The following is a 12,241-nucleotide window of genomic DNA, read 5'->3' on the forward strand; positions in this document are numbered from 1 at the left end:
CATAGGATTATTAAGCACATCTCAAACCATTGGTACTCGGAGGGAGAATTTTTGTCAGATGGGGAAATTCTTCCTCATCAGGCTCATGCAAAATCATACTCCAGAATTTAAAAAGTCAAGTTTCTATTCCTTTTCATTGCAGAGCTATCCTCAAAAAATAAGAACTGAATTTAAATCAATGCTTGTATGAAGAGTGAGTTTAAGTAAGTCGGAGCAACACTGCACCTTTAGTTAAAGCAGAGCAACTTGTGTGTAGACAAGGCCTGAGTCTTTAAGGAACCTGAAACAACAGCTTTTAAATGTGCACACTGCCCCTGTCATCTCACTCAGAGCCTCATGGACTCAGCATAACAGCTTGGCCATGGAATTTGGCATTTTATTTCAAAATACCCAGAACTCAGCATTTTTTCCTGCAGAGTTCATTATTTTGCTGAAGGGAGGCACCCAACTTTTTGTTTTCTATCTCCTTACCCTGCTGGGACCTGCCTGCAGCTGTCTCTTCTTGCCTCTTCTGTACCTTTCCCCACTACAGGGGAATTGGATTACAGTGTACACTCCCTTCACTGTTCTAAAGGACCAGACAGGAGAGGTCAGAAAGCCAGAGCTAGAGCTCAGTTTCAGCCAGGGAGAAGGGGAGCTAGAAAGGCAAACTGGGCAACTAGGCTGCATGGAGAATAGAGTAGCAGACAAGGCCTGTGGAACTGAGAGAAACTGCTGAAACTGACTACAAGAGCTTCTCTGGTACATAAAGAGCAGGAAGAAAATGATTCCAAGCCAAACCACCCAGACGACATCATTAACTTATGAAGGTCATAAAGCCAGACTCTTAGAAGAAAAAAGCCATAAAAAGATATCCATCAAAAATAATCACTGCTAAAAATCATTAAAGAATTATACATCAATGAGTATTTTCAACAATGAGACATAACCATGTATGTGTTTGGGCACAGGAAGGATAGGAGAAAAAAGAATGTTATGGAGATACAATACATTAACACTGCAATACAGTTTAGGATTTCTTGCCAAAGAATTTGGGGGGTGCTTAATGCAGAATTTCTCATTGGGCTATGGAGTACATAGAACCCTTCCTATAGATTTTAATGGTTAGAATTGAAGGGGGGGGTTAAAATGTTCCCTCACTCTGTGAGACTGCTGCTTATATTTAGAGAAACAGTGAACTGTAAAGGTAAAGTAGCAGCCTAATAGGATCACAATTGTAGATGCTACTATAAGAACATAGATTGGGGACAACACATAGCCCTAAGCACTTTAGACAATAAAAGTGATGTGTAAGTTGTTTCAGTGATAGAACAAAATATTCAATATACTTCTATAAAAAGTCACCTTACTACAGCTAAGTTTTTGGGCCTGCAGGAAACAGCTGAAAGACACAAGCACTAACAGTTTGAAGCTCTTCATAGCATATTGATTGAAAAATCATTCCCTAATAATTGTTTGTGTGTCTGCAGTGCCTTCCATCATTATGCTCTCTTGCTGGGAAAGTTTCTTTAGATTTTTAGTAAGAGAAGTAGCATACTACTAAGACAATCTTAATTAAGGATCTTTAAAAGCAGGCTGTTTAGAAGACAAGACAGCACAAAATGACTAAGTTATAAATGACTAACTACTTCTGTTCAATGAAATTTGCAAGGAAAAAAAAACAATTACATAACAGTTTGGTAACTGATGTTCTTTGAGATGCATTACACATGTCCATTCTACTTCAGGTGCATGCATGTCAGTGAATCAATGCCAGAGATCTTTTTCCCATAGTGGAATGTGTCACGGCGGCACATGCACCTTCCACATGCCCATGCTGCTAGCCAAGGGTATAAAGGGCAGAGCTGCCCCGACCCCCTTCAGTTCCTTCACACCAGAAACGTGTTATCTTTGACTCCAATGTACAGGAGGAGAGTGAGTCATGAAATGGACATGTGCAACACATCTCAAAGAAAAACAAAGTTACCGAACAGGTATGTACCCGTCTTTCCTTCTTTGAGTGCTTGCACTCTTTCTACTTCAGGTGACTCATGAGCAGTCCCAGATGGAGGAGGGTATCAGAGTCTACCTGAACAAGAACTCCAATGCCACTCTTCCAAATCTAGCATCATCTCCTGATAATTGAGAGAGCGCATAATGAGTGGTGAAGGTATGAACAGATGACCAAGTTGCAGCCCTGAAAATGTTACTGATGGCTACATGACTTAAAGCAGACAACACTGCTTGTGCCCTTATAGAGAGTGCTAAAACACTTTAAGGGGAAGGAACCTTAATGATATCATAGCACCGATGAATGCAGGAGGGTATCCTCTATGAGATGACCAGTTGTCCTCTCAGCAAAGGAGAGGAATAGACTGCTTAGATGTTACTGATTTGTTAGATGTAGCTGGAAGTGCTCTCTGATCCTTATGGTACATCCTAGAGACTGGTCCAGCAACCTGGGCAGTTAGTACAACCCTGGTGGACCTAAGAATGGAACTGCTTTCTCTCCAGGGCTGGAGTGTAAATGCCTAGTGATTTAAGGATTGCCCTAGAATCTTTAGCAGAATGCAAAGCTTCATCTGTTTTCTCAGGGAATAAGTTTAGGTACAATTGACTAGGGTTAGCGACTGGTCCTTTGAGACTGGAAGTAACCTGAATATTGTCGTGGTTCTTGGTGTAAGGGGTCATCTATCACAAAGGTATGCTCACCTGAGCAGAGAAGCAGATCAGCGTACCCAAGGAGAGCACCTATAACTCCATGTTTAGCCAGGTATAGAGCCCAAGGCATGTACACACTTGACAATTGGTTGCTGAAATCTAAGTATAGAATTCACAGCCAATTTGGGGTTTGTACCCTGGTTCCTAACAGCCTGTCCTGAGGTTGGCATTCACACTCTTGAAGCATTACAACTGCAGCCAAAAAGCATAACACAGTGACTGCCATTATCCTTACCTGAACTGCTGAATCCACCTAATCTAAACCAGCCTGTAATGACTATCTTGATTCCCAGAAGCTTTCACTCACAAGTGCTGTATACTTCTCCTTAGAATCATCTAGCAACTTGTCTATACATTTCAACATTTTGACAATCATCATGAACGATGAGAGCATGATGATTTCCAATTCTAAACTGCAAACCTGGTAACAAATAAACCTCTCCCCCAAACAGATCCAATATTTTATATCTTTGTCGTTGGCAGTAGATTTAGATCGCCCTATCTCACCTTTTGATTCACAGCCATCACTACCAAAGAAGCTGGGGTTGGGTGTGAATAAAAGTACTCCTGTCCCTCGGAGGGGACTTAGTACTTCTCTGTTCTTCTGGCAGTGGGCCTCAGAGGTGAGGGAGTTTGCCAAAGGATTTTGGTAGACTCAAAGATGTCCTCATTAACATGTAATGCAACTCTAGCAGGCCCTGCAATATACAAAATATCCCTAACTTCTGTGGGTTGTCCTCGGACCAGTTCAATTTGTACACCCAGGGACGTAAGGAGACAAAAGTGGGAATTTTCTGAAATTTTTATGGATGTTCTGCACAGTAGTGAAATATTTGACTTGGTACTGTACCCAATGTGTGCAGAAGGGTTAAAAATGCTGCTACTGGGTCAGAGCCTTTTGAAAGGGCTCTGTGAAGTCCCTGTAGATACTTCTGGGAATGAACTGATCACTGAAGAGGGTAAAAAGCTCTGAAACAAAAGTCCTCCTCAGTGGGAATTGCTGGACAAAGCTCAGTGAGAAGCAGCAATGCTGGCACCCAAAGACTCAGTGTCATAGGCACAGAGGAAGCGTGGCCTACCCTTTGAGGTCTGGCACACCGAAGGAGTACTCTAGTCTAAGGGAATGTTTAAAGGCAAGGGAACAGTGCCTTGGGGGAGATTTAGTAGCGTAAGATCTAGAAGAAGACAACCACCTGGAGTCTGGAGGAATTCCCCCTGGATTCCAAAAGACCTCTCTTTTACCTAGTACAGTACCAGGTCCCAACCCCAAGACATCCTATTCCTGGACCCACTCTTATAAGAATCACAGTGCTTACACCTTGACCTGCATGAAGAGGAATGAGGAGATGCTCAAGACCTTCTGTAGTGGAATCTTGAAGCATAAAACCCCACTTCCAATTCCGAGGAAGAGTAAGCATAGTCTAAAGGCCAAGGAGGCAGGAGACTGGGACCAGAGGAAGCATCCACGATTTTCCTGTATATCTGGCTGGCTCCACACAAGACTTTCAGACCTTGCTGAAAAAAGTTCAGACAAAAGTTCAGTCCCAGATGGCTGCTGAGGAAGATACCAGTACCAGTGCTTGTATGGCAGGAATAGTCGATAGCTGGACCACAACTTGCATCGGTGGTCAGCACCAATAGTCACAGGAGATCTCTGCTGCACTGTATGTTTCAAGTGTTATTGGTACCAATAGAGTAAGATGTATCATATATGCCATAGAAGGTACCAGCAATGTCTCAGTGGTACCACATGAGATGCCTGTGTCAACAACTCTATAATGCTAGAATGCAGTACCAGGGAGTGCCTAGCAGGAGCTCCAATCTCTGTGCTGGTCTTTTAGTGAGAGTCTGTTTGGGACTAGCACTCAAAGATGAAGAGGGCTTCTTCTGGCTACAAGAGGTTCAAGTGTTAGACTTCTGATGCTGCTTGCAAGGTACCGGAGACAGAGAACAGTGTCTTCTCACCAGCTCTCTCCACCAAAAGATGTCACCAAATTTGGTGGCATGCTCTGAGACCGAGTCAAGTCCAAACCCTTATGTACCAAATGGCTGGGTTTCAAAGAGGGTCAACAAAGCTGCTTCCATCAGGATAATCTCGAAGTCAAACATCCATCAACTTCTTAGTTCTGGTCTTAAACCCCTATAGATATGACACTTGTGCCTCACATGTCCTTCTCCAAAACATTTTAAGCAGAGAGAGTAAGGATCACTCACTGGTTAGATTTGGGACAGCCAGAATAGCATTTAACCCCCAGAGACTTAGGCAAATCTCGATAGTAAGCTAAAAGCTCAACGAAAAGTAAAACAAAAATCAATACTTTTTCCTAAACTAGTATCACTAACTAAAACTATAACTATAACTATACTAAAACTATTTACAATAACAAAACATTTAGGAAAAGATTCTCTGCAGACAAAATGGGAAAGCGTGAAAGAAGTTCACACATGCTCCAGATACCAACCAGGATCAGTGCGAAGGAACTGAGGGGGGTCAGTGCAGCATCACTCTTCATACCCCTGACGAGCAGCATGAGTGCACAGGGGTGGGTGTGCCACACCACCCCAACAAGTAGTACTATGAGAAAAAAAGAACTCCAGCTTCAGTGCACTAGTGCGCACACATCTGAAGTGGAACGAACACTTGAAGATGAATAATTGACTCTGGATTAATAGATACACTTCGTTTCAGTATTTAAATTCATATTTTCCATTATACATTAATTACTGTAGAAACACTAAAATTCTAATATATTTCAGCCACGTATAACATTATATGAATCTGTTTCTTATTATTTCTGTTCAAACAGCTGTGAATGTCAGCTTGTGAACTACATCTCAGCAGATGTGCAGTTCCATGTACAATGTACATCACAAACAAAATGTACATATTCCAATGTGACCTTCATACAGGCTTATGCCACTATTCACACCTTGCTTTTGAAGCCACAATCTGTCATTGATAATCCTGCCTCCCACCAAGAAAGCAGGGAAGCAGCACTTTTAAAATAGATTGAGTCTGTTTGATGGATTAAACAGGATGTGTTCAGATAACAAGCACTGGGACAAGCATGTCACCCACTGTACATGAGACAGTACCAAAAATCCTCAACTGCTGGATATGGGACACTAGATAGGGAGGGCTCTGAGTTACTACAGAGAATTCTTTCCCAGTTATCTGCCTGGTGGGTCTTGCCCACATGCTCAGGGTCTCACTGATCACTATATTTGGAAGGAATTTCCCCTTGGGTCAGACTGGCTGAGACCCTGGGGATTTTTCACCTCTCTCTGTAGCATGGGGCATGGTTTAAACTAGTGTAAATAGTGAATTCTTTGTAACTTTAAATCTTTAAACCATGATTTGAGGACTTCAGTAACTCAGCCAGAGGTTAGGAGTCTATTACATAAGTGGGTGGGTGAGGTTCTATGGCCCACAACATGCAGGAGATCAGACTAGATGATCATGATGGTCCCTTCTGATCTTAAAGTCTATAAGGCTATGTGCTTAGATGACTAGCAGTGAGACAAGCATGCCACCCACTGTATGCAAGACAACTTAGTTCTTCAGTGTTCAAAGGAATTATTTTCCCTACTCTCTCCCTTAATGTAGACCCTGATCCTTTAATTGACTCCATGTAAGCACAGGGGCCCCTTAGAGAGTCAGCTACAGGGCCAGTGCCCAGTTGTCCTCAAAGATAAATAACACACTGCACCTGTACTATATATCTGTATTTGTACTTAGTGCAAAACTATGAGTCTTCAATCTACTCACAACATCCCGCTTCCTTCTCTTATATGAAATCAGATCACTTTGGAGGGGTGACGAGGATTCACTTTTCATCATGCATTTGTCTGCATCTGTGTAAATTATCTCAAACTCAATATTTTTGTCATTTAGTAAAATTAACTAACTACATAATAAGACAGACTGAACAGCAACACTGCATTTTCATTCCATTATTGGCTAGCCCATTTTCTGGTCATATTATGAAAGGGGTGGAGGGAAATGAACCCTAAATCATCTTGAAAATATTCAGGTCACACAAAGAAGGAAAAAAATGTACCCTTCTGGTTAAAATTTCAGTAATCACAAACCATTTATTTGAAATCCCTTGGAAGAAAGATTAAAGGACATGATCATAGTACTTTGGGATGAAAATTTAGATTTGTTTAATGCAGTTTTTGTTACCATCAAAAAAAGTCTACTAATAGAAACTTCTTTTATAATTGTAATAAAAACTTTGTAGTTTGGATTTAAAACATTCCTCTGCAGTGTCTGAAATCCAAACATCCCAACAGTACGGTAGCACGAGAATCAGAAAGTGAAATTTAGTAAACAGCATCAGTGGTAAAATGATAAACATGTTTTTTAAAAATCCTCATACTCAGATTAAAGTGAACACTTTGTTGTGTGTTGGGTTAAACCTTGATGTTATGAGTTGGCCATAACTGCCATTTTTCATTCAGGATTAATGTAAAGAGGTGATTGAAATAACAGCCATCAAATGGAAAAATCAATTATTCTTCAGTCACTTCTACCCACAACACCCCAAATCTGGTTAGCCACTTGGGTCAAAAGGGGTAACGATATTTTTAGACATCCTAAACTCAGACAATTCTCAACAGACTTGCACCTTATGAAGTCACTTACACTTGAATAAAGTGAGTGTAAAATACAGCAATGAGTATTTTGGTAGTGTTTTTACACACGCTCCTTGCACTCTATTTGCAGATGTGCAAATGATTACACTAGGTGTAGGAAAGCAGTAGAGAATCAGACCCACTGTATTTCAATTTGCAGCCGACATTTGAATGGATAATCCTCAATAACTTGTTATTCAAAATTATGAAGAGAAGCAGTCATGATAAAACAGTCACTTTATACAGTTGACAAAACACTCCAAAGGTTTAATATTTAAAATCAGAATATGTAAGAGTATAACGAAAGTTATACTCTCTCTCAATTATGGTACCAACCTGTGTCTTTTTTCTTCTATGGAAGGTAATGAGGATTTTCTACCACTTGAGGCTGTATCACATGTATCTGCTTCTCTCCTTGGATTTTATGATGACAGTGACCTGAAACAAAACAGTAATAGCTTGAATATACAACCCATGAAAACATTTCCACATAGGGCCTGATTTTCAGAAGCACCAATAACTCCAACTCAAGTGAAAAGGAGCTGCAGATGCTCAGGATCTCTGAAAGCCAGGGCCAGAGTTTCTTTAGTGTAATAAATCACATTTTTTCATCGTAAGTGCTCAACTATACCATGAAAAAATCTTTAAGACTATTAGTAGAAGAAGCATCACCTGTGTGAAGTAGGAACTGACTTCTCACTGCATATTTCAATTGTTTGCAAAGGTAGAGAGTTCACAACCTCAATTATCTTCAGAAAATACATAACTTTGTGAGAATGTTGCTTCACTTTAGATTTCTAACTACAGGTTAATCAAAGTCTGGTGATAAGTGTTAAATTCCTTCCCTTCCTCTAACATGTAGTAGCTCACTGGGTCAAATGAGAACTCCTATTGCTGTAGCCATGTACTTTCATCTATACCCCAATATCAATGCCATTACATCACCAGCACTAGCCAGCAGAGAAGCAGACGGTCTACTTCTGCCACAGCATTTACCTTCACCCATCAGCATACAATACATCCATTAGAGCATTTTGCCATAGTTGTTTTGTCATTTTCACTGCACAAAGTACAATTAATTGCCTCTAGTACCGTAACTGTTTTGCCCTATGATTATCATTAGTCTTCAGAAGTCTAGTTGTCGATGGATGTCAGCACAAATGTACCAAGAATTAAAAATGAGTTAAGCTTTCTAATAGAAAAGGTCAACTGAAATTGACAGTTTCATAATTCTTTTTCCTACAAAGACATTACAAAGTAATTCTTGTATATAATAATTGGGACTATTTTATGGCTATCACAGTCATGGATTATATAACTTTTATGCTCTTTAAAAAAATTGGTGACTTGACATTTTTGGAGTTTTCCATATATATAGATAGATGTGACAATAAAAACATGAACCAATCTAAATAAGAAATTTGAGGACTGCCAATTTAAAGGTTCACAGATTTTAAGGCCAGAAGGGATGGCGCTCACTAATGTGGTATACAGTGGTAACAGTTCCCTACTTTTGCTAAGTATTCCCCTGCTTCTACATCCAAGGATCATGTTAGTCCTTTTTGCCACAGCATCGTGCACTGGGATCTCATCTTCACTTCGTTATCCACAGTGATCCTCAAATCCTTTTCAGAGTCACTGTTTCCAAGGTACAGTCCTTGCCTTGCAAGTATGGACTGCACTCTTTGTTCCTCAATGTATGAGCTTGTAGTTGCTTAAAGACTGTTTCTAAGTACAACTACATAGTAAAAATAGGGTGTTTTTGCACAATAAACAATAGTCTCACTTCGTGACTGTTGCTGGATAATAGTGTTCTGTAGACAAAAAAGAGAACAGGTGAATCTTACAGTGATTTGATGGCAGCTACAATGGTGTTTTCAAATGGATTTTGGACAGGGAGTTCTTCCCTGCATACATAAGGGATGGCATGGAAGAAAGTCTACTCTCAAATGTTTTTGCACTAACAGGAGGTAAAGACACACATTGCTAGCAAAAGCAAAGAGCAGTTGTCAGCACAATAATAAAAGCAGCCACACAGAGCTCATAAAGCATCTTAAAAGTAAGGCAAAGAAGCTTGTGTTTGATATGGTGGAGAAGACAGAGCTAATAGAAGGATGCAAACAACATATGATGTGGTAGGAACAAGCCAAAATGATCTTAGCAGGAGCAATTTCAAGGGATTTTTGTGGTGTGGTCAATGTTGCAGTAGTCAAGGCCAGAGGGCTATATCAAAGATACTCACATTATGGGCCTGAGTGATTGGGAAGATGGTGGTGATGTGATTGAGGCAGTGATTCAGGAAGCTGAGAGAGCTTGTGATGAAAAGATCAAAACTCAGTTTTGGCCATGTTAATTATAAGTTAATGTCTGGTCATCCATGAAGAGATGTCAGAAAGAAAGCCTGCAACCCATATTGGAAAAAGGGAGACAAGTTCAGAGTGCAGAGGTAAACGTGTGAGTCATCAATGTAAAATGTATGCAGTGTTGTCGTAGTCATGTCAGCCCCAGGATATTAGAGAGACAAAGTGGATGAGGTAATATCTTTTATTGGACCAACTTCTGTTGGTGAGAGAGACAAGCTGATGAGTTACACAGAGCTCTTCCTCACCCACCTTGTCTCATCAATGTAAGATGATAGTCAATGCCATGCAAGACCATCCAGTGATAAGATGTGTAGTAAGATGAGGCCCTGAAACATAAACCCTTATCAGAGGCCTGGTATGAGGCCTAAGGCCTGAACTAAAGTAATGGTCAAGACTTTGCTAACATAAAGCAAAGTTAAGCTGTGAGCCAGAGGCAGGCCCTGCTCACAGAAGCTGGCAAGGAAAGGACTGATCCTGCCAAAAGAGACATACCTAAAAGGTACTGGACACCAGATATCAGAACATTCACATACTTGTACACGCCACACAGATAACAAGGAACAAGCTGATGCATCCCAATGACAGGGCCAAAAGGGTAATAGGATGGATAGAGTTGTTTTGTTCGAACCAACATGTACAAGGTCAGAGGTGGCACCTTACTACGTAGAGGGATTGCACCTCAATACGTCAGGAGTGATGTGTAACTTGTTTGTACCTCTGTATAAGAATGCACCTCTGAGTTGATGTCTTTGTCCAGCCTAGGGGGCAGTGGAAAGTCCCGCCACTGACTGAGCTGAGTCCACTGTCACGGAGCACATATGTACTAGCTAGCAGCACCTTGGACTTCTATGCCAGGGAAAGCTGGAGACTGTATTTCTCTTCGACAATAAACCTGGCCCGACGTGCCTTCGTACCTTACTAGAGTCTGTGGTCATTGGGGGTTCTCTCAGGGTCTGCTGTGTCAGCTATCTGCGCAGAGCCAAGGCAGCACACAGAGGGAACACACACACGCAGCCGACAGATATCAACATTGAACAGAGCAGAGCACCACACCGGGAGCGTCTAACGACAAGATGTACAGCAAGGTGTCAAACATATTGCCCGCAAGCCGGATCCTTCGTCTATTACCCTTTATTTCAGGCTGCAGCTGTTTAAGCAATTTATAAAGGCATCCATCCTGCAGCTGCCTCCCTATTACAGCTCAGAGGGCCCAGGAAGGACCCAGAGCAGGAAGAGCTGAGGAGGGAGCTTGTGCCTGGCTGGGCACAGGTGCCTGATCCTCTTCCCTGCCACACCACCACCAGTCTTCAATTCCCTTCTGCTGCCTCCATTGTATTGCCATGCAAGAGTGAGTTCCTTCTATCTCATCAAGCATTCCAACATCAGATTGGCAGACTGCTCCCCTTAATCTGCCAGTGATGTCAGTCTTTACTATCTATTACTCCATTTCTCCCATAAGTACTTCCCAGCCTCTTATTCCCACCCCATTCCTGTTGCTGCCAAATTCTGAAGGACCAGGCTCATGGCAACAACTACTTCTCTACTCCCTATCTCTACTAGTTAACAGAAATCTAATGGAGAGAATCCTCTAAAAAAGTGGGGGGACAAGAGAAGGAAGGAGGGATGAGAGACTCCCCAGAGAGAAGGAAAGTAGGGGAGACAGAAGAGGCAAGAAGAATGTTTTTTTATTCTTGTATATTAACATTAACTTCATTGTCATAACAGTCCAGGATACCTTTATGGACTTGCAACTTATTTAAAAAGTTATCTTCTCTCTTTAACACATACTATAATAATTTTGTCAGATAAATGAATTAAACATTTAACAGAATATTTTTGCTTTCCTTTGGAAACAAAAGAGGTCTGTGTACAGTAATTTGTATTTTCCACATGGCCTCTTCATAAACTTTCTTAATATTTATGTTCAACTTCTTAAGGTCTGTCTGAAAAATCCAGAGAGTAATGAATAGAATTCAGGTTATCTAATTTGAAGAAAAATGTCTGAGCTACTCTTGCCTAGATATTTACAGGTGACTCAAGAGAAACCAAATATTTCAAATCTGGAACCCAATTATCCCATTAGCCTAAAAAAGAAGTTTTAGAGTTTATCCTGTCACTTAGCCTTTAAAAACAACACACATACAAAAGAAAAACTTATCCCGTTTCTTATCAGGCAGCCTAGTAGTACAGCCGCTTTATTTTGTGTAGCAGGGAGATCATGACACATTACAGCATTATTTGAAGGCATATCCCACTCTCGTTTCTATTTTTTAAAAGGTAATAAATAATTGATTTGGTTTAAACAGAATCTTTAATGTTACCCAAACCATAGAAGCGATACCTTGGTAAAAGTTAAGAGTCCTGGTGTTAGAGAAAAACAATGCCATAATGCCAACCAGGGTAACAAGTACTGGAGCAAGTTACCTTCTGCTTTGGGGTATTTAGGTTAAATAATTATATCTAGCTCTTAAAAACAAATACTGAATTGAAAACTGTTACAAAAATCTGACAGAAATATTTAGGTATCGCTATGACATAGT

At 40.8% G+C, this 12,241-nt stretch overlaps 1 protein-coding gene across 7 annotated transcripts in view; it reads right to left on the reverse strand.

Moving 5' to 3' along the window:
* The window catches only part of FUT8 (fucosyltransferase 8), a 242,849-nt gene that overhangs the window by 166,627 nt on the left and 63,981 nt on the right, over positions 1 to 12,241 (reverse strand). For all 7 annotated transcript variants that reach the window (XM_045016295.1, XM_045016301.1, XM_045016294.1 and 4 more), the window contains one exon: positions 7,675 to 7,776. The gene's annotated coding sequence lies outside the window, so the exon portion shown is untranslated. The remainder of the gene's footprint in view (positions 1 to 7,674; positions 7,777 to 12,241) is intronic.

The sequence above is a fragment of the Mauremys mutica genome, chromosome 4 (genome assembly GCF_020497125.1).
Source record: "Mauremys mutica isolate MM-2020 ecotype Southern chromosome 4, ASM2049712v1, whole genome shotgun sequence".
NCBI classification, from domain to species: domain Eukaryota; kingdom Metazoa; phylum Chordata; order Testudines; family Geoemydidae; genus Mauremys; species Mauremys mutica.